The sequence below is a fragment of the Arctopsyche grandis genome, chromosome 10, assembly GCF_051622035.1.
Source record: "Arctopsyche grandis isolate Sample6627 chromosome 10, ASM5162203v2, whole genome shotgun sequence".
NCBI classification, from domain to species: Eukaryota; Metazoa; Arthropoda; class Insecta; order Trichoptera; family Hydropsychidae; genus Arctopsyche; species Arctopsyche grandis.
The window spans coordinates 4,880,059-4,902,884 of record NC_135364.1 but is presented as its reverse complement, the minus strand read 5'-3'; the positions used below and the strand labels follow the sequence as shown (position 1 = coordinate 4,902,884).

At 31.7% G+C, this 22,826-nt stretch overlaps 1 long non-coding RNA gene across 1 annotated transcript in view; it reads left to right on the top strand.

The window, feature by feature from the left end:
• LOC143917655 (uncharacterized) overlaps window positions 1–22,826 on the top strand; it is a 160,606-nt gene that overhangs the window by 129,779 nt on the left and 8,001 nt on the right. Inside the window, exon 3 of the long non-coding RNA XR_013261085.1 lies at window positions 6,725–6,900. This is a non-coding gene — a long non-coding RNA (uncharacterized LOC143917655). The remainder of the gene's footprint in view (window positions 1–6,724; window positions 6,901–22,826) is intronic.

Genomic DNA, 22,826 nt, shown 5'->3' with positions numbered 1-22,826 from the left:
TGGATTTGTTCAATCTAAAATATACTGATCTGGTTGAGGGATTGTTTAGTTTGGGTTCGTAGCATGTTATATTTTTATAATTTTATATTTTATATTTTTAGTGGCGACTTGAAGCTAATCTGTAAAAAATAAATAAATAAATAACAATGCTAGATTTTGAGTTGAAGACTGCAAAAGCCAAAAATCTACAAAAATTGCGCATTTTTTGAACGCTTACATTTCATAAACGAGAAGAAAGCAACACAGCAAATTATTGTCATATTCGAATTGAATGGGTCAAATTTAGTGAAGATTAAATAGTCCCCGCACCGTTAATTACTTTTGTTGCTGTTATACCAATATTTTTATTCGTTCCATCCACACTGATTTGAGTGTATGGACTTTTAGCAACATTCAAAACTTTCATAGACAATGACCGCTTATGAAAACGCACTTTTCCAAAGCGCACTCAGACACCCATCCTCTCAATCAACATTTAACATCACCCTTCACATAAAATTGACCACTCGACTGGTAAACATTCCATCTCTAACATATTCGCACTCTGTGACAAGGTAAGAGGCGGGGAAATTTTTTTTTAACCGTCTGTCTGATTTTGTTATTAGAACGCACTCATCGAATTTCCACAGCACGTGTCAAGTTCGAACGCGCGTGCGAGAAAATTCAAAAGCACCGACTTACGGCGCGTCTTAATTAGTAGCGCACTTAACCGCTATATTATTACAACAACACCAACAGCACAACATACCAAAGCAAACAAAAACATACGAGCAGACGGGCACACGTTGAATTTTCCTCGGAGGATCGCAGCATCTCGGTCCATAGTCCACGGCAATGTAATGAATGAGTTGTGCATACAGGTGTCGGCGCCGACGACACTGGCGCCAAAACTTGTTTATGGGCGCCGTAATCCTCTAATTTGAATAACCACATAATGATTAGGATGGACACACGATATTTGCGTTAGAGTTAACCCGCCAACACGACACATTATATTCGTTAAGATTAATATTTACTCGAGCTTGAACAAACGCCCGGTCTCTTGACTTTGGACGCGAATTAATAATTCACTGTGACCGATTCCTGGAAAATCATATTGGTTTGTTGCGGAGCAAGCCTTCAAGTAGGAGATGATCGTATTCAAATGTGTGGAAATGTATTGTTGATGTGTGAGAAGCGTTTTGTTGAGATAACGGCAGTCGAATTGTGAAAAGTGTCATATGTATATGACTTTAACCTTTGAAGGACGGAGCTTCAAAATCGAACGAGTGTCCCGAACCGGGGTCGAGTATTTTTTAATCAAAATACAGCTTTTATCAATACAAATATATATATATACATCTTATTAATCATTTTATAGTTTATAGTTTATAGTTTTGGACCATTGTAGCATTACAGGAAGAACCTATATATCAACATAAAAAGTTTTAGTCCTATAGCATGTTTCTGACTATTTTTGTATTAAAAATAACGAAAAGCATTGACATGCAAACGCACATAGGTAAGGCCAACAGGCGACTGCATGACTCAATAGCCATACACCAAAAGTGACGAAAATATAGCTGTCTCTTTCTCTCGAATTGATTCATCGATCAACAAGAATATGCAAGCGAACAGTCAAAAACATGACTTATCGCTACCGCCTTTAAATCATACTTTGGAACGTAGAAATGTATAAATGTATTTTTTTACAATGTACCCGATTTTCTAAATCATACAAATCTATTAAAATAAATTTCTTGTAGTTCATTCTAGTAACACAAGAAATATAGGGTGTATAGCTTTGAATATCACATATGTAGTTATTACGAAAAACGTAAAAATTTGGGCACTTGCATACCCCACTTCGTTGAGGGAGGGTTAATATGTCTATAGATTTGTTTCCGATTTGAATTTAAGAATGCTTTGAAACTATGTCTTCCTAGAAAGAAGGCTTTGAACTGATAATAATTAAAATACATTCCTATAAAGTCGGTCTTGTGATCATAAATATATCATTAGTAAAAATATAAAATAAAAATATTCACCTACATCTGCTGCTATTGACATACTTGTAGAAGGGTTACTTAAGGTTTAAGGGCATAGAATAAAGATACAATTATAAACTTTTATTTATAATTGTATCTTTATTCTATGTATTGGTATTAATATATGTGCAGATAATGTTGCATCATAGATGTGTCCTATTACATATTTTTCATATTCATTTCTTTGACCAAAAATATAATACATATTAGTTTAATTAACACAAAATGAAATCACAAAAAGATTATTGAAATATAAATATTTTCGACCACTGTGGCGCATTAGGGACTACTGTAATGCCACGATGGTCCAAACTTAAATAAATTATGTGACCATTAATTAATCATATCAAAGTGTTTCATTAATTCGAAGTCGTAAATATGATCTAAAATTGTAGTTAATGAGTTAAAATTTTAGCATTTATTCATCTTATGCATTTAATGAATGAGTCGTACTTAAAATATAAAAAATACGAATCCAACTCTACAATCCTCGATTTATATCATTACATATATTTTTTTGAATATATAATATTATACAAGAAACCTTTTCGATATACATAATATGAATTAATTATGATTAGATGCGTTCATATTTTATGATTGAGACATTTTATTGCCTACAGTATTTGATACTTTTAAGATAACAGATTGAAAGTAGTTCAAGGATTTGTACTAAAAGCAACATAAATCGATCATATCACAATAACGAACGTGTTGGGTACTGACTAATACGAAAAATTGACATCAATTATCACCTCTTCGATTTCATCCATTTATTTCGGCTTTTAGAGCATGTTTTGAAAGAAAAATAAATTTTGTTAACTGTTCCGTAAGTGCAAAATGTTCTTCGTATACAAATATATATATATATATATATATATATATATATATATATATATATATATATATATATATATATACATATATTATGTCAAATAGCTTGATAGAGACCGACTTTGTATTTATAAATGGAATGCAGTATATACATATGTAGCTTAAAGATCAAAAAAATAATTTGATTTACATCGAAACGTGTCGAGGCTTGTATTTTGTATTGATTGTATGTGTAATATATAATGAAGCGTATGAAAATGATAAATGAAATACTGTGAATGCGTTGAATTGCACTCGAGTCTCCGATGCTGCAAGTTTCGTCACGTTCGATCGTTTTGTTTAATTCATTATTTTAGCCGGCGTATTTTCTATGCTGATAATAATAGGTAGTTAATGAATGGCGCAGATGTGGTAAACACTCGAGAGCCCCCATTCTAGGAAAAGTCGTAGTAAAATATAAATTCGACGAGGAAAATCCGGCGAGGCCAGGCCAGGATTGGACAAGATGGTGGCTCGTTCTGCAAACAAGCTGGTCTTGAGAGTGTTTGGAAAGCGATTGAAAAACAAGCCTAGTGTACAGTTTGGAGATAAAAATGTGACGACATTGTGTAAGGTACGATATAAACAATCGATTTTGTGACGAAAACCACATTCCCGCGATACATCATAGGGAAAATGTGGGCATTTTCGAATTGTCAAAAATTCATACTAATCAAATTTGGTATAGACTGAAAATTATGTATGTACGCAACAACTCAATTTTATTGCTTATTTATTAATTGGACTTCAATTTCAGATTGATATGAATTAAATACAAAAAGAAAAATTGCAATTTGTAGTTTCTTCATTGAATGTAATCCTTTGAGTGTAATGACAAGTCTTCTTTTATTTGTGCTTGTCTACAGTTTTTGATCCAGAACCATTAAATGTGTTGTAATATTCCATATAATGTACATAATACTGTAGTTTATTTTATTTTTTATTTTTTATTAATCTTTAAAATATAAGCGCTAGGAAATTTAGCTTGGATTATTTATCGAATTTATATTGTACTGGGGTTTAATTTGTTGTGTTTGTAAAGTAAAATAATATACATTCAATTAATGAATGCAAGCGTATAATTTACAATTAAGACGCATTCGCTTGAAATAATCATTTAATTACTAAGCATGCAAATTAATTTATTGTTGAAAAAATAGTAAAATTAATTACCGTCGGCAAGCGATAACTTTTCATTAAATCGAAATTTTATGTATATTAATTAAATCGTAAAATATCTCGAACGAATCGGCTCACTGGTATGCGTTCGTAATTAGCATCAATTACGTTCGAACCGTATTATTGTATAGAGCAGATATTTCTCAGTCGCGTTTTCCTTCGGAAAATTCCTCGGAAAATCGCCGCCGACACAGACAGGACTCGAAAAGCAGACACGTTATGATTTAAATCGTTCGCCGAATTAATTAGCTTGTATGTACATATAATATATACGTACGAAATCGACACTTGTGGAAATCTGAGAATTTTTATTACACTTAGATACGACAAGTGGAACGTTGGCGCCGTCTAGCTCTTTGAAAAATGCCCACTGGATACGAAATTACGCGGAATTCGACGACTTCATGAGGCGATTTTGATAATCGACAATCCGTTATAGATTTTTAGAATTAAGATAACGAATTTGTATATCTAAATTTGAGCAGATTGCCGTGCAGTTATCTATTATGTCGATTTTTCCTAGAAAGCGTCACTGCGTATTCATCTCGGTGACAGGTTTGATTGATGGTTTAATCGTTAAGAAACACATATATAATGCTATAGTATTACTAAATGCATTGTTTTATAAAAATAATTTCAAGAAACTGTCATAAATTATTTCCGTGTATGAATTCACAGATAGATGTAGCCCGTAAATGAAAAATTTTGTGAAAAATTTCTATCGATTTTTTGTAGGCGATTAATTATTGATTATATATATGCATGATTTTCTTTAAATCAATTTTACACAAGAATATGACAAATTCGTTTCCAATAAATGTAATTAAAATGTTAAAAATAACAAAGCTTAAAACAATCAATTGAAAAAAAATCACATTTCCTTACCAAAGTTCTTCTTAAAAATAATGATTTACTCGTAAGTTTAACATTTAATGAAAAATTTATGAATGTTGTATATGCAAAATGCAAAAGTTATGTTTTTATTATATACAGGGGCTTGATTCACGAATTAAAATGTAGTTATATGTTATAGATAAACATACTATAAGGTAATTTATAGGCATGCGCACGCATTAATAGTAAAATGTTGAATGCGCGCATTACACGCTCACCAATCCAACACGTCTACCCGTTCGAAATGATGAATGAATGTGTGTGTGTGTGTGTGTGTGTCTTCGTGGATGTGTATGTGTGTACACTCCAACGCAGCGCATCTGAGACTGACGTCACTCGTTCCAAGTCAGGTGTTTAATATCAGGAGCACATGTCAGACGCTCCACATCCCCTCCCTTACTTCCCTACTACCTGTCTCCTCGACATGGTCGGTCATCATACCACATCCCTATAGCGGATGCTAAAAATGCACCCATTGGTCAGTATGTATCGTCGTTGCTCTAAATGGTCAAACGTTATAGTCCACGTGGACCACTTCACGCCGATTGGCTGTGCGCCTCGTTCACGTGTAGGTATTTATTTTATTAAATATCTCTAGGCACAACATTTACTCATGGCATTCTAAAATTGTTTTTTTTGAAATCTCTATACTTGTAGACACATCCGCCACATACATACTCACATACACTCATACATACATACATCGCGTCCGTTTTTATATACATATACATATGATATCAATAAATTCACACTTAAAATACCAAATTCAAACTATTTTTATTTATAATATATGCTGTGTATCCTTTTATTTCAATTGAGTTTTTTATATGTAAAATTTTTAATGAGAAAAATGCATACGTATCGCAGACGCCTCCATCCAAAAGTAATGAATACGATTATGATAACTGTGTATATGTATATGCCTATGTATGATATTTACATATGTATATAAATATTTTGTATAAAAATATCAAAGTTGTAAAGAAAGTAAATAATTTTATCCAAGATTGACAGACAGATATTTCGACACGATATAATTATTTTAGAACCGTTCTATCAGTAATCAGTATAAATAAATCATCCTCATTCAGATTTTACATAGACGTATGTACGTACATACACATTCAAACGTTCAAAATAACGAGTTTGGTCATCATAATACGAGTGATGAATCAATCGCTTGTTTATATCGATTAGTTTCTATTTATTATTACATCATAATATTAACACACTCAAATTTCTTTATATGTATTTTTTTTCGAACAGTTCTAACCTGCATGGCTCTTGTCCATTTTAACCTTAGCGATGACCAGTGATGTCATCACATCCGGGTCTTGACTACAGCATCACTCCAGCGATGACATTATCGATGATTTTATATTACGAATATAATACTGAAATTTTTTCGACAGTTTTAAACACGGCCACATTTTCCCAAAGCTCTCGGCTTCAGGATAACGGGAAATACTGGTTCAGAAGAAAACCGGTTACATATGTATATACATAAATATTGAAATGGGTCACGATGTCACGTTTTTCATTTGTTATGAATTTTTCATCTACTTTGAAATTCGATGTACGTGCGTTTGAAGTTCGATGCGGCTGTGGTTTTAGGGTTAAATCGTGTGAGCTGCGTTATTAAAAACGTATTAGCATCACCCTGGGTGGCTGACAAACAACAAATGTGCCTTTTAATGAAGAAACATCGTCGCCGATTACGTGTGCATTAATGAAATCATTTATTATTTCAGTGAGCTCGAGCCGCAGATGGACAGACGCTGCGTTCTGCGGTTTGATTTATACCGATGCGTTTAAAATGCAACGCAATAAATGGCTGATTGCTTAAGGAAACGATTTTGCCGAATGAGCTTGGGTTATAGCAGGTACATATACCTACATATATGTACATATGCAGAATTTAAATTGGGTAAGTTTGCACCATTAAGTTTCATTGTAAAAGTTCTTAATTACATATGTGCAATAGCTTATAACTAATTATACCTTAGAATTAAATTATATTTTTGTAAAATTAAGTTGCGTAAGAGCAATTGATTAAGTAAATCCGAAACCTATGTATATGCTTCGGTCATTTTTAAAGTCTTAGCCATGGAAGATATTCGTTTTTGACAAATAAAATGTATGAATTTTAAAATAAATCGACACTCTCAGCATTTATTTTTTTAAGAAAAGGTATTATAAAAGGCTTATATTTAGTCAAATACCGATACTACCGGTATCGGTACTTTCGGTATTGCAATCGTAATTATGTAGTATTGGGAAATTTTTTTGTGTATATTTTTCATAATAAAAATGTGTCATTTAGTGTCAGTATAAAAGCAAAACGTTACAAAGTTATGGTTAGAAAATTTAATATAAAAAATATGCAATTATTTACTACCACATATATAGGTGCAATTATACTAAAACTATGTTTGGAAATGTCCATGATTAAAAATCGGTGGTATTTTATTGTTAGATAAAATTTTAGATCAAATATTATTAGAAACAAGATATTTTTTGGTTGAAATTTAGTACAAAGTTAATTTTCTTATGAAAAAAGTATGAAGTTGATTTTTCGAAGATGAAAATATTTGACTTAAAACCAGTGATTTATTCTGTATTTATTAGAAATATTGAGTTAATTTTTCAATTGGATACATATCGAAAAAGTCTTGAAAAATATAATGCTAAGCTTACTGTCAAGTTGATTGCAATTGTATAGATTTTTTTGTACGTATTTTTATGAAAGGGTTTAAAATAAGTAAATCTCTATTTATGTACGTTATCAATATTATCAGTACTACTGGTATTTACTGATTTATTAGATATTTGAAATTGATTGATGAAACGCAGTCAACGATAATGCTCGCAATTGTTTATTATATAGCCAAAGCGTAATACTGATTATATTAAATATCATAAATCCGAGAGTATTTAACTAATAATAATATACGATTAAATATTACGACCGTACCTCCCACCGAGTAAAATATTATATATTACGCGAACGTATTAAGACATTTTACGAAGAGGTGCAATTTCGCACACGCAATATGCGTTTTAGCACAGCCGAACGGTAATTTTTGAACACTTCGAAACGGTTTATTTTTTTACGAAAATACATTACATGTGAAAATGCAAAAGCGAACTTGTTTTCTTTATAAAAAACGTATATTTTTCGGTGTGTAATTTCCATTCGGAAAAAATGCGCGATATAGAGACGTGAGGTGCGAAAGTCGAAAGGAAATGGGCGGGCGTGAGTTCGGTGTGATTTATTGTCGAAAATTTGTCGTCGCATCGCGAAAAGAGTGCATTCAATTTAATCGACCGAGGTATTAAATTGAAATTTTATCATCCAATCAAAGTGCAATTAAGGCATGTTAATCTGTGCACTGCACTTACGTTTGTCGAAGAACTGGATTACCGCGCCGATATTGCTTTCGTAGTGAGATTAATCGCCGCTTATAATTGGACGGAAATCGAACGTGAGCACTCGTATATATATATATGAATATATGTATGTAAATGTATACACATGAATGTAATCAATGACGATATATTATTGTAAGCAGGCTGTAATGGGATTCAGGGACTTCGATAAGGACATGTCAAAACGCTCGGTTACCGTAATTGTATGCACAATGCCCCAACATACATATTATATACATAAAGTTATGAAAATAAAAATTACAACTTGAAACTAGAAGCGTTTTCAAATTGAATGTGTATCAAAATGTTATCATTGAGGTATTTATTGATGCTATAAAAAAATGATTAAATTTGGTCAATAATGGTTAGTATCGCTTGTGTTACTAGTATATGTATAGTACTAGTATAATATTAATTAAAACCGGTAGCGATGCCTTTTGAAATGTCCCTCGACGATTTTTCATTTACAATGGTGTAATAAAGTTATGTAAAAATAAAATTGCGTCTAAAATATAAATCGTTGTCTCGTCTATTACTGTTATCTTAGTGTTTTCGCTTAATAATCCGTTCATAAACTGCACTTTTACGACTTGGAAATATTCGTTTCGGTTCAGTTGATTTATCGTATGCAATATTTGACCATCGATCTTACATAAAATTTTATGTCCTTATGACCCGCATATATCTCTCCGTCTGTCAATGGATTGTAAATATTCGTGAATCATTCCGATCCGTCGCCATGTACTTAGTGTGAAATATGATCATGAGAAATGTCTCGAAATTCAAATTAAATTTACGACTTACAGATTTGGATCGTTGCGGGAAATTTTACAACCTTCGATTGGGTTGTTGTTGCGAAAGTTCCATCGGTCGATCGTTCCCTTGAAGTGGACGTTCATTACTGAAAGATTTTCTTTAGTCGATAACATATGTAATATGCAATTTCGATACGGTCGACTGTGATGGGAAATTCAACTTTCAACTTCGAATAAATTGATCGGCTGTCGATATGATGCTAATTTTGAAATTTTATTGCAGTTATTGCGCTAATTGCACGTGAGGGTACTCTGCATGATATCGGCATCTACCTTTTGATGTTTTAAAAATAGTATTTGCAGATATGCAGTTAATGTTTATTCAATTCGAATAATGATCATTCTACCACGAATTCAACTTCTCTATAAATAATACTATATGTAAATGTACGAAATAAAACTACCTAACTATTATTCAAATATGTAGTATTGTTTCTAACATTTAAAATACATACGTATTTTGATTATGCACATTTAAACATTGCTTTGTTATGTGTTTTTAAATGTACAAAAGTTTATATTTAAATAAGTAACTTGAAATATAAATTTAAATTAAAATAAGTTGGAATTTACCCACCAATAGATATTAAATTCTCTCTTTTCCTAATGATTTTTTTTAATTTAAATCTAAAACGTAATAAATGAAACGATTTTAATTAATGCAATACTTCATATCTACTACAAGATTATATAGAATTCAATAAATTTAAAAAGTAGTCAATTAATGAGAATCGATTACAATTAAGTACTTGAAAAATCACAAAGATTCTCATTAAATTGTTTATAATTAATATAAAATAATAATTTAATATATAATGAATATATTTTATAACCAACAGATCATGTCGCGAAACGCTTTCATATTAAACCTCTATTTTGCTAATGATTTTTTTTTTTACATCTAAAACGTAACAAGTGTTATGCTTTTAATTGAAGTAATAATTAATATCTACTATCAGATTATATAGTATTCAACAATAAATATAAAAAAGTCAATCAATGAGAAATGATTTCAATATAGTTTATAATTAATATAAAATAATAATTTAATATATAATGAATATATTTTATAACCAACAGAACATGTGTTGAAACGCCTTCAAATAAGTACATACTTTCCAATGATTTACTGTTGACTTAACGAGACAATTAAAAGTAAAGAAATAATAATGTAATATAATGTTTTTTTTATAATACATAGTATTGGAATAAAACAGAGAACAATGAATTTGTGGTCCAAATTTTTGCATGGAATCATCTCAATGTAGACATTATTAAAATCGTTCACACTAAAATATCATTCTGAAAATTGAATCCGGATCATTTCATATTAATACGAACTCATTTAGAATAACATTGACACTATTTTGGCATGGAAGATCGGTTCATAAAGGCAAAAGAAAAATGGAAATGTAAGAGGGTGAGTTTTCGTGTACCACATTTTCATTATTTTTCTTTTTCCTGCTTGTTCTTTTTTTGGTTTGATTGCAAAATCAATCTATCGCATCATTGAGTGGTTGTTTATATTATAGTATCACTATTAAAATCAGGCCATAAGTATCAGACGCGTAAAACTGGACTATTCAGATGTGCAATTCATAGACCAATATTAACCTAATCAACCAAACCCATCGAGACAGGCAGTGGTCATGCAACTTTTTTTGACGATTGGCGAATAAATTGCAATATTCACCTACGCCATTTTCTCTCATCGCACTTTCACCGAGCGGGACGACCTACCGACCAGGCAGCTAGTGGTTCGAGTGGACTGGGTCATAATTATGGGGCTATTGAATACGACCAGTCAGCCAGTCGGTGTCTGTTCTGAGGATAGGCGGTGCCGAGCTGGTCTCCCACCACCAGATCCACGCTGCAGCCGTTGGTGCAACCTCATCTGCGAAAATTCACACACCCACCACCCACCGAGGAGATTTAAACGGCAGTAAAGTAGTAGCGCTCGAGCAATAAATACAACCTGTTGGCAGATTCGCGTTCGTGACCCTTGACCCGGTCAGCCGTGACCCGTAACTCAATTGACATTATCGGACGTATTAGCCGGAGATATGCCACTTCAAAACCGCATTTAAATATTCATGTGTTTGTCTCTGAGAGGTGAGACGCATTCCTCGAATACGCGAGACGATATCTTCCTCAATGTGGGCTCATAAAAAAATTAATTTAAATTCCGCTGATTGCATCTGAACTTTTCAGACTGGCAAGACAGGTAGTTGTTAATTTTAATTGGAGCTTTGGATTACACACATATGTAAATAGAGGAAGTACAATAGTCATTGGCCAATTGGATAAAAAAATCACATTAGCACCAATTGATTTCAAATTGATATATTGCCATGAGGTAGAAGTGGATAGAAGCACTATCTAGAGCACAAAAGATACTCAGTAGCGAAACTATTTATAAAACGTACTGAGAAACGAAACTAAGATTCAGTAACGAAAATAAAATTGACCAAAGAATTTAGCATCGATATCTCTATCAACATGTGCGTACATATATTTGAGCCGTTATATTTGAAAGTGGCGGAATTCCAATTTTAAGTTCCAAAAAGACTATTTCTGTTTGACTTCATTCACAAATTGTTATCAGTTCTTTTAATTGAATATGTCCAGAATCTCAGAAAAGCAGAATAAACGTACTACAGGCTACCACTATTTTTAAATATTGTTAAACGTAAAACATTATATTTAATGTTTTGCGAAATATTTATCAAAATGAAGAAAAGTAGACTCATGTCACTTTAAAATATATAACGCCCCATATGTTTGACCAAGTTTGATTTACACATACTCAAAATTATTAAAAGAGGTATTTAAATAATCATATAGTTTATTTGAAATCCATATATAATATAATATATTGAAAAGCTTCTGTCTCTAAGCTTAGTGGTACTGTATGTATGTATTATACATATGTTTACACAAAGATGACACGCAAATTGGATTACAGAAAATAAGAATAGAATCACTTTTTTTTTAATTCGATATGTCCAGAATCTCGGAAATGCAGAATAAACGTATTACAGGTCACCACTATTCTTAAATATTTCTCGAAATGATGAAAAGTAGACTTATGTATGTATTATATGTCTCTTTCAAATATAACGGCTCATTTATATTTATACCAACCAATATACATACTCTATAATATATAAGGATATTCCAAAAAGAATTTAGCTTTCGGCGTATGATTTTGTTAAATAAGGGAAATATTTTGCTTTTAACATTTCAATCGTACAATTAATATAATATAATGTATATTTTTTTCAAGAAAAATAAATCGTATTACGAAAAAGTCGGTATGAGGATCTGAATTGATTAGAATTTAATTCTGAAAAAGTGTGATAGCATCTGTAGTTAATAAATTTCCAGTTAGATACGTGTGGGCTTTTTTTAGCGAAATTCTTTCGATTGTTACGCGATAAGTGATAAATGCAATGTCAGTTAGAATGCGGTGTTATAAAACGTTGACATTCTGTAATAAACTGCGTTGATATTACGTTATTAAAATTAACTTAGAAATAATACGCTGTAATGAATAATAAATGCGGTGATTTGTTTAATAAAAAATACAATAATAGTACGCATTCACGTCTTAGAAGATCATCATAAAATACATATGTGCGCAAAAGTATAATGAGTTCAGAATCTATGCGGATTTTTGCCAAGTGCTTTTAATGAATAATTTAAGTGGAATTGACTATTTACCGCAGTGCGAATTGCCCGTTAAACTGATAGTTGGAAGGTGTTAAGCACTTCACTGATTAATGCCATACGCTTCTGCTGACTTTGTATGCGTTTAATGTAGGAAAATTTTGATGAAAGATTCCATCAATGTAGGTGCCTTTTCATGATCTTGAATTGTAAAGTGAAAAATAGTGGAAAATCAAAGAAAATTAGAAAATGTATTCTCACTAAATATATTTTATGTTATATTTTGCAAATTATTGATAAGAAGAAATTTAATTTATGCGCTCGATTAATATATGTATTGAAATTTATTGTTATTTCATTAAGTTTAATGATTCATCTTTAAAAAAATAATAAAACCAATGTAGAGAAAGCAACAGCAGAATGTATGTATGTATTTTTAACTCGATGCGAAAATTCACCATATTAATATATTCGATCAATACTTTGAATGCTTTTATCTATATTAAATGCTGATATTATAATAGGACCTTGAAATTATCATTTAAAAGACAATAAGCAAATATCATAAATATATACATATAAGGCAATGAAACAGACGCCTTATATGTACATATATAAAAAGTTCACATATTTATTTACATAAATAATTACACAGTGTTGAATGATTTTAAATCAAAAATATGATGCACTTTTCATTTATAATATTTATTATCTGATGACCTTGAAATAAAATCTACATAAAATCATTAAATCTTACTTGGAATAATTTGCTTATATATACATATGTACATATACATATTCGAATGTTCATATGCGCAAGTTTTTATTGTAATAGTGACAATACACTTCGCAAGCAATAAGTGTATTTCGTATGAAAAATTTAAATGTTTTATTGATTTTAATGATTTTATTATGTATTCAATGTCTTATTTTATAATTCGGTTTTATTTCCATCGCTAGATTCAATCAGCAATGAATTTAAAATCGATAGCGAAAGTGGACCAATAACGCTACCGTGTTCGCGCGTCGCTTGACGTTTCGGCCCGGATTTTCGCCGTTTTTCGTCATTTTTTAACCTCATTTGGAAAAGTGGTCTTAATGGAAACACTGCCGCGATTCCGAGATGTCTTCCAAGTGAATAGAAGAGATGCAGAGAAACGAGAGGAGCGTGTCGGAGGGGCCGGACGCTAACGAGGTGGACCAACAAGAGGCGCCCGTCGGCTGCTGTGCAAACATCGTGTGCATTCCATTGACAAACTTACACTACCACCTCGGATGACCGCTGCCATCTCTTCGTGATTGTCATAGAGAGTCAGGGGTGTCCAACTTGGGTGTACGAGCCACTACAATTGCATACAATGAATCACGGGGAGTGAATGCATCGCGCTGTATATGGAATGCAATGCAACTGGAGTCCTATTTCCATGTCAAATTTCCAGGAAATGTAATCGCAACATTATCGGCATAACCCAGTTACCAGTTGTACAAAGAAAATGGCATTTCAGTTAATAATATATCGCCAGCTTTGTTATTGCTCTATCAATATTATATCGATATGGCATTGTGATTAGGTGTATGCGGTAGATTTTCGACCTTGATGTTTCATTTATGGATTATTTTCAGGCTAAAGTATGACGCTGTGCTAAATGTGCGTTATAGGTTTGTCAATTTGCGTATGCGAATCGCTCATTATGGATGTAATAAATGTGGTGTTTATCGCCGAACGCTTTGACGTGAATTGACGATCGAATCGATGTTAATTTTGCGTTTAAAATCGCATTAAATTTGCAGGCTTCTCAAAGGGGAGAATAATTTTTGATATTTTATTGTGATGTTCTGTTCGTTTGTGTGGGTAGGCCATTTGGTGATTCGATTCAACGGTCGTAAAATTAATTTTCTTATTAATATTTAATTAATTAAAGGAAGGCTTCGTGTGATGTTTCATATATAAAATATGTGCAAGCAAATTACCGGAAATCAGATAAATAAATAATATAGTCGAAAATTTTTCATGTTTGTAAACACTCAACGAAATGCTCTACTAAAATATTTATTCATATCAACAAAATCAATTAACACGAATATAATAATAGTCTTTATATTATTGAACAGCAATTAATAGATTTTTTTATGTAAAACACGAATTGTTTCAAATATAATTTATAAACAATAATCAAGGCTGATATACTACTTAATATTTCTGATTGTATTATTAATCTAACATATCAGTAGATATTTATTTATAGTATAAAAAGATTCCGCCAAGATATTATTTTATCAAAAAATAGTATACATACATATTTTAGTGTATAATATTCAAACACCGAAATGATCATACTATGCAATTCAATAAATAGTATTACAATTTTATTTAAAAACGCTTTTCAATTGAAGGGTTTTTTTTTAAGTTTATTGCAAATATGTGAGGAAGTTTAAAATTAGAATTAGAAGAATTAATGAAACGAAGAGATTTCGATTGAGTTATCTGTTCCATATATTTTTTCAGAATGTATTTAACATCTAAATTTAAAGTGGTCACTTTTTCAACAGTTTAAATCAAAAATATTTAGATCGATAAGATATTCTGTTTTTAAATAAAAAAAAACCAATGATCTGATTGGACAAAAATTACTACACGTGTTTAAATTTTATACATGACATTACCAAAACCAATCTACAGCGCTCACATCAAAGTGAATCTACGAAGCTTTGGCATGCACGAATGCGAAATTATAGCCCGAGGAAACGACGGAAAAAGATTTAAAATGCAAAAACCAGGGAAAGGGTTTAGGATTTAGCGGAAGGTGGTAATTTGGGTCAGTGGAACGCAGCGATGGCCAACTCGACACGATTAATTGGATAATATAAGAGCGTTTCATACCCAGTCACGATAACCTTTCACTCGGATCGCTTGTTGCATAATTTGAAGTGATTTACTCGAACATCAAATAAGAAGCACGAAGAAGAAGCGGCAAGGTCGTGCCCGAACAAGGAGCCAACAGAATCGTGATTGCAACGGATCTATCGCTGTTGGAACGAAGGCTGAATCGGTCCACTTCCTGTTCCAGCAGATCCAGACTTTATCTCGGGTGATTAGCATTCTGAAACGCGGAAGTGTTCCGCTGAAACTGACCATTATAATATCAGAATCGAGTTTCGAGCCGACCGCAATTATGCCATTAGCGAATGTTTCACAAAACGAGCTTTTACGTAATCATAATGGTCGGCGAGTGTGTGTTTGAATATAATTTTGTGGTTGTTTATCTCTTTTTTTTTACTCTAAGTATGTGTGGAAAATTTGAATCTCATAATAGGCGAAGCGAGTCACAGTTTTGCGGTTAACCCAATAAACAAATATGCGTAAAATTGTTTGGTAAGCGTTTAAAGCCGAAGTGCATTTTGGTATGTGTCACTTTTTTTTAGTCATTTTTTCCGACAGGTCTTAAAATATCCATTGTGTGAGTGTTCGTTTGCCATGTTATTATTGGTGTATTATTGCGGTGGTTTCGTAGTTAATTTATCATGAGAAATACACTCATGATCGCTATCGTTAATGTCAAATGTGTATTATGTATGTATACACAATTTGATGATACACAGTGCGATATCATTGGTTTGCTTTTTTTTCGGAAATTATTCTGTTTGAATGTGACTAAATACTTGTGGTATAAATTTGACTATTTAGTAACTGTTATCAAAATTTTGAAGCCTTTTCGTAAACATTCACATTGCAATTTTCTTGAAACTTATGCTGTATTTTATTGATTTTGCAACGATTAAATATGAATTTATTCTAATTGAATTGTGTGATACCTTTATTATCAATATTTAGATTAAAAATTGATAAATATCCGTGACGTCATATTTAACAGTTTCAAAGAAGGAAAATAAATAAATTTGATAAAAATAAATGTAAAAATGTCAATTAATGTCTACCGGAAGATACAATATCATGTCTGATCACAATGTTAGATTTTTCTATTTTTGCTGTTATTGAAACGATTGTCGGTATAGATATTAAGATCCTATCACATTTTCAACAACGTTTAACAATCGATAAAAGAAATAAAAATCTAGATTATTAGAAACGAAGTGTCAGTTTACTTTTCAATATATCTCGTTCGATGGTTATCTTAAAATTTTCCTATAATATAATAATTAAATACTAAAGATTTTAAGCAATCGAATACACCAATTAACTCGCGATCAGATCGGAATTAGTATGTAGAAAGTAGTACAAAATCTTCAAGATTATATGACTGAATTTTAAAATTAAACTATCCAAGTTAAGTAGTAAAATATATTGAGCATTTTAAGGTCAATGCGTGTGGCCGCGCACGACTCGGTATAAAAAATCAATTTAAATGCACTAAATTGATATTGAGCATTAAGTATGTAGATCGACCGATGATCTTTACATTAAAACAACCCCAACACACACAAAAACACTCTATAATAAAACCGTACTAAAGAATTTCCTATTAAGATTATCCTGGAAACGAGCGGACCAAAAACGAAAAGGATCCACGCCTGAGATATGCCTTTCAAACAAACCAACGTATATGGTATTTATGAATGGTTAATCCTCACGTGTCGTAATCGAACAAATCGTGGATCGTCTCTGACAAGTGCCATGAATCTGTTGCGTTTACTTAAAAGCAAGTCGATCGATCCCAGATGAAGAAGGGTTGGTGAATCATCCGGATAATGGAATGGAAACGCGAACGCCACTATGAGAACTCGAATAAATATCTGTATGTGTGTGTGTGTGTATAAATAAATAAATACGTACAAAGAAAAAATCGTAAGGAGAGTAGACGGTTAAAAGCTTTTATTGCATTCCATTCTCTATTCACGCGTGTCTCATTTTTATTCGTAAACGCATTTTAAATCGTGTCCGAGCGTCACATAATTTCGTGTATCTTGAGATTTCTCCGCTGGAACATCGATTAATACTAGTCCAAAGTGTACGCTTTCTTTCGCTGAATTTCCTAGACGGTTTTCCCTCTTGTTTGATAATAATTTCAATGGCCGCATCTAAATCACGACTCGCCGACAAATAAATAACGTAAATATGACACGCGTTGTTGCATCCCAGAATGGACCTCGGCACTGCGTTATACATAATTGCTTTGATTTTGGCAACCGTATAGCACTGGCGAAATGCATCCAGTGTGTCATTAATGGTCGACATAAACCCCAGACATGGCTTTTCTCGTATTTGAAGAAAGCATGTTGTGTGGGGAGACCAGAACAAGTGATTTCACTTGGACGAGCCGACAAGGGGAGTTTTGCGATTCAAACATTCTGAGGGTGAGAATTCAAAAGACTTTTTTGCTTACCATTTTTTCATATAAATAATCATATAAAAATGAACTACAAAAGCCTATCATTATATTTATTCAATCCATTAAATATAAAATTTCAACGCACACAATTTTACATAAACAATTTAAGGTACTTTTATTCTATATATACATACCTAGTATATTTTACTATATAAAGACGAATGTTTGTTAGGCTATTTGTCCACTATGCAAATCTACAGCTTTCAATTTAGAGCATAAAAATAGATATTTAATGATACTCTAACATAGTTTCATTATATATACTGATACTGAAAAAGTTTCATTTTTACTTTTTGTTTAACTTTAATTCGCTCGAGCAATGCTGTGCAATTCAGCTAGTGTTTGCTAATGTGTAGCAAGAGTATTGCTACACATTAGCAAGTAAGAAGGTTTCTATAATAATTTCAATCTTATTATTAAATTCTGACTAGATATGTAAGCTACATCTAAATACAAGCACATATAAATACATAAAAGCTTACAACATTTCAATCGAATCGATTAAGAATTCAAAATAATACTATTATTTTGATAAAAATATAATCAAATGATGCTTTTAAATACCAAATAGAATTTAAATTCAAAAGCTTTCATATTATATTATACTTTATAATTGATGCAATGGCGTAATATGTTTTGAGCGGTAAAAATGCTACACGCTTAATTTTATTACAAACGCATCGAGATAAAAGTTCAGAAGCAACTTTAACATAACAATTTTAATATAACCAAAATAATTTCAATGCATTTGTAAAGGCCAGACGATGCAGTTTATCATCGAATTATATTTAATCTTTTCCATAGTCAAATTGTATTCTAAACATTACGTAATATCTAATATGATGCAAGATTTTATTCTGGCACTATTTAAATATCGTCATATTACTCTCAAAGCGTGCAAATACATAGGATATATATTTTTTAATTTTCTGCACACTGAATAGAGGACGTTGAACTTTGTTGGCGATTTAATACGAGAAGCCGAACTATTGGTGGCTGGCACATTCATCGGTTCACTGATTCATCAACGCGGGTGTGTAACAGAGAGGGGGAGTGAATTTATGAACAGGTGAATTGACTGTGAAAGCCTCATAGACATATAAAATTCTACATTCATTATAACCACACACTTGCATACGCCTCTTTTTATTTAATACGGACGTCGGCAAAGTGGTCACACACGCATACATTATGATTATACGATAATTTTTTAACAAATGCACGTATACGGAAAAAGCATAACGGGCTACTTTATGGCGGTCTTTTTCTTTTTTTTTCTTACAGAGGTGCGATATAAAAGCAAAGAAAGGTTAGGTTAGGCTTAGTTATTGAAATTAGTTCCCGAGAATAAAGAGGCGCCAATCGCCGCGGGCGGTTCGTTTGGGCGGTCGTAAACTGCACCCATTTCGGGCATTGGAAATTTATTCGACTTTTATTGTCGAGTTTGAATGGTCTGATTTTAATTTGATTGTGTGCGAAATATATTGAAACGGGTTTTTGTAATTTTGAAGCCTAAAAATGTGCTTTAACCCGTATTTTTATCGATAGTGCGTGTTTTTACAAGCTTTTTATTAGATTCACTCTGTTAGTTCAGTTACATTTCTGCCCTGATCTAATTTTTAAGTCGCTTTGATATCTTACCTATGTACATACGGGGGTTAGCTAGTATTGAAGTAAGTTTAATGTCTCCGACATGAAGCTAGAGGAGTTTAATCATTAAGGAACTCATTAATAACTACATCGCAATCTTGTGTCAGATTGAAGTGGTGATAGCTAGCCATCTAAACGCGTCTTTCTACCACCCCTTCACAACCCACAGGCTGAACAGTTAAATAGTTATAACAGATACTTTTTTCACTCTCATTTTTTACTATTTTGGTGTATCTGAGTTCAGGATTGATGAAGCTACTCTATCTATCAAGATGCTTATTTATGATGTCTATGAAACTTGATTGACAGATAGACACCGTTGATTGTAAAATTTAAACCGAACCCAAACACACTAAAATATGAAAAAAATGCGTCTTATAATCGATGAAATACGATATTTTTTATCATCACTATATTATGTAAATTTTGATAAAGATATTTCATAACTAATATTACTAATAAAAATGCACCAAAACATTCTGAACTAAAATAAAACAAACATTTTAACTATTAAGCTCGTAATTCACATAGTTTCACTCGTTTATCGGAATGATTTTGTAAGTAAAACGGATTAAAATCAATTATAGTTGACACAAACTGATATGATTTATGTACATACGTATTATAGTTTTATTTATATTATTATAGATTCATGTAAATATTGTGTTAACACTGGCCGTACTGTGCTAAAAATCAGTTAGCCACTGTACTGGACTCCCAACGTCCAGTTACAAATTTGTGTTTTAAGTTAAAATAATGCAAATTCTGCAACGTTAATTATTGTAAGTAGCTATAAAAATCGTTTTATCATGAATTATAAGAAGAATAATGTAAAATAAATGCAAGAAATGAATACAATATCTGCTGAAATAGAGCTGCCATTCCAAGGCGGATATCATTCACACACTGACCGTTGAGCGCGTCACGTACTGAACTTCTCCTCTCTCTCGCATCTGCGAGGTACGTGTACAAGGGGCTTTTCGCGAAAACAACTATTTTTGTTGATATTGATCAATGTTTTTATTTTGTAATGACATAACTCGAATCATAGAGGTTTTGATGAGAAATTCTTATTTTGAAGACCCTGCATTCAGTATATTTGGATAAATAAAATAAAATACAAGTCCTGGTCACTCGCAATCCATGACAGTTTAGCAAGTGATAATAAAAAAATAAAAGCACATACTAGTTAATAGTCAAATGTATAGTAGAAATTTTCTGTATTTACGTCACTTTAAGAAGAATTTATTCCATATAATCATATACTTGTTGTAGATATATGGAATTGTGAGTATAGTTTGGCGAAGATAGAACAATAAGGAGAGGTAGTTCTATAGTTAATTTTAACTTTTGAGAGTAGAAAGAATTTGATAGCTATAATAGGAAACTAGTGCAGGTATTCAGATATTCAGTCATAAAAAATGTGATTCGAACAAGTTATTTTAAAAGTTCCCCGATTTAAGTTGTAAGAGCAATCGTATATTCTTGGACAGTATGAACTTTCGTATGAGTAATAAATTTGAAAATTTCGCGTTACACGTATTGAGAATCTTCTGATCCGAATTGGGTACACTTTACGAGCAAAATGGTAGACCGTTCCCATCTCGTTAGTTTTCCGAATTTAATATAATATAATTTTCTAACAGAAAAAAAATGTATACAAATTTATACCAGTCGTTATGGTAATTCAAATTTATAGTACGAAAATGTAAAAATTTTAATATAATATGTATAAGGGTTAAAAAAATTCAATAAATTAAACTTTAAATGCTAAAATATTACGTCTACAGTCTTAATCGTTTACGAATCTTAATATATTATGTAAGTGCCAATAAATTCATTGCGGACGTTTAATTTGAATAATTATCCTTATGGGCTAATGTTGTCAAAATATTGACAAGTTTATATAATACGTTGAATAAATTCGACGCGTCAAAGAGACGTCAATCGCAAAGGCCAGGGCTCGATGGGCTTCTTTACGATTCAATTATACGCAAATGGCAAAATATTTTCATTTAAAATATTACCAAATACATAAATCTCGCGAAAAAGTAAGACGTACAATCAACATACCTTCTTTGACATTTCAATAACGCGAGTTCAAAGATTTTCAAATAGAAATATTCCAAAGCGAAAAAAAAATATAATTAATATTATAATACTCCAGCTAGACTTCCCTGAAGCGAGGCATTTGTCAGGTTTCGTATTAAAATTAATAGTAACAAAAAAAAATAGTAATTAATAAATCGCCATTCAACGTTCGTTAGTTACGCGTTTAACATGCGAATTACTGTATATGGATTTTTTTGTTTCCTTTTTTGATAGTTCAAATGTCAACTGAATTGCGGTTTTCATTCATGTTTGATTCTTTTATTCGTACTAATCAATTATCCTTGCGGAAAAAAACGAAAACTTGTGATTTTTTTGTTAGTTAGAATCCAAGGAATTTTCCATGAAAAATATTACGTGCACGTTTAGATGAACAGATTTGTCCTTGCTTATATTCGACATTAAATTTTCTTTTTTAAATCGACTTTAAAATACGCAGACATACAAAAAATATATACCTGTATGATATTCATAAATTAAATAAATGTGTAAAAAATTGTGTATTGAAATGTATTGTCCTTTAACCATCTAAACGTCTACACTACATTTAATTATTTAATTATATTTAATATAATAATGGTCATAATAGTAAATCAATCAAATCAAAAAGCCTTGCATGATAATCGAAACTATAGGTGTTTACAAAAATGAAAAAAATCTAATGATGAAGTTTATCCACTTGTCGTAGTCATAAAAAAATCATCATACATACAATTCATACTTCTACGTTACGAAGTAAAGTGAGAATCGCACAAGTCCAAGGGTTTATAAAACTGGATTGAACCCGAGCAGTCGTAATATTCTTAGCGCTATTGTGAGCTTTATGCAAAATA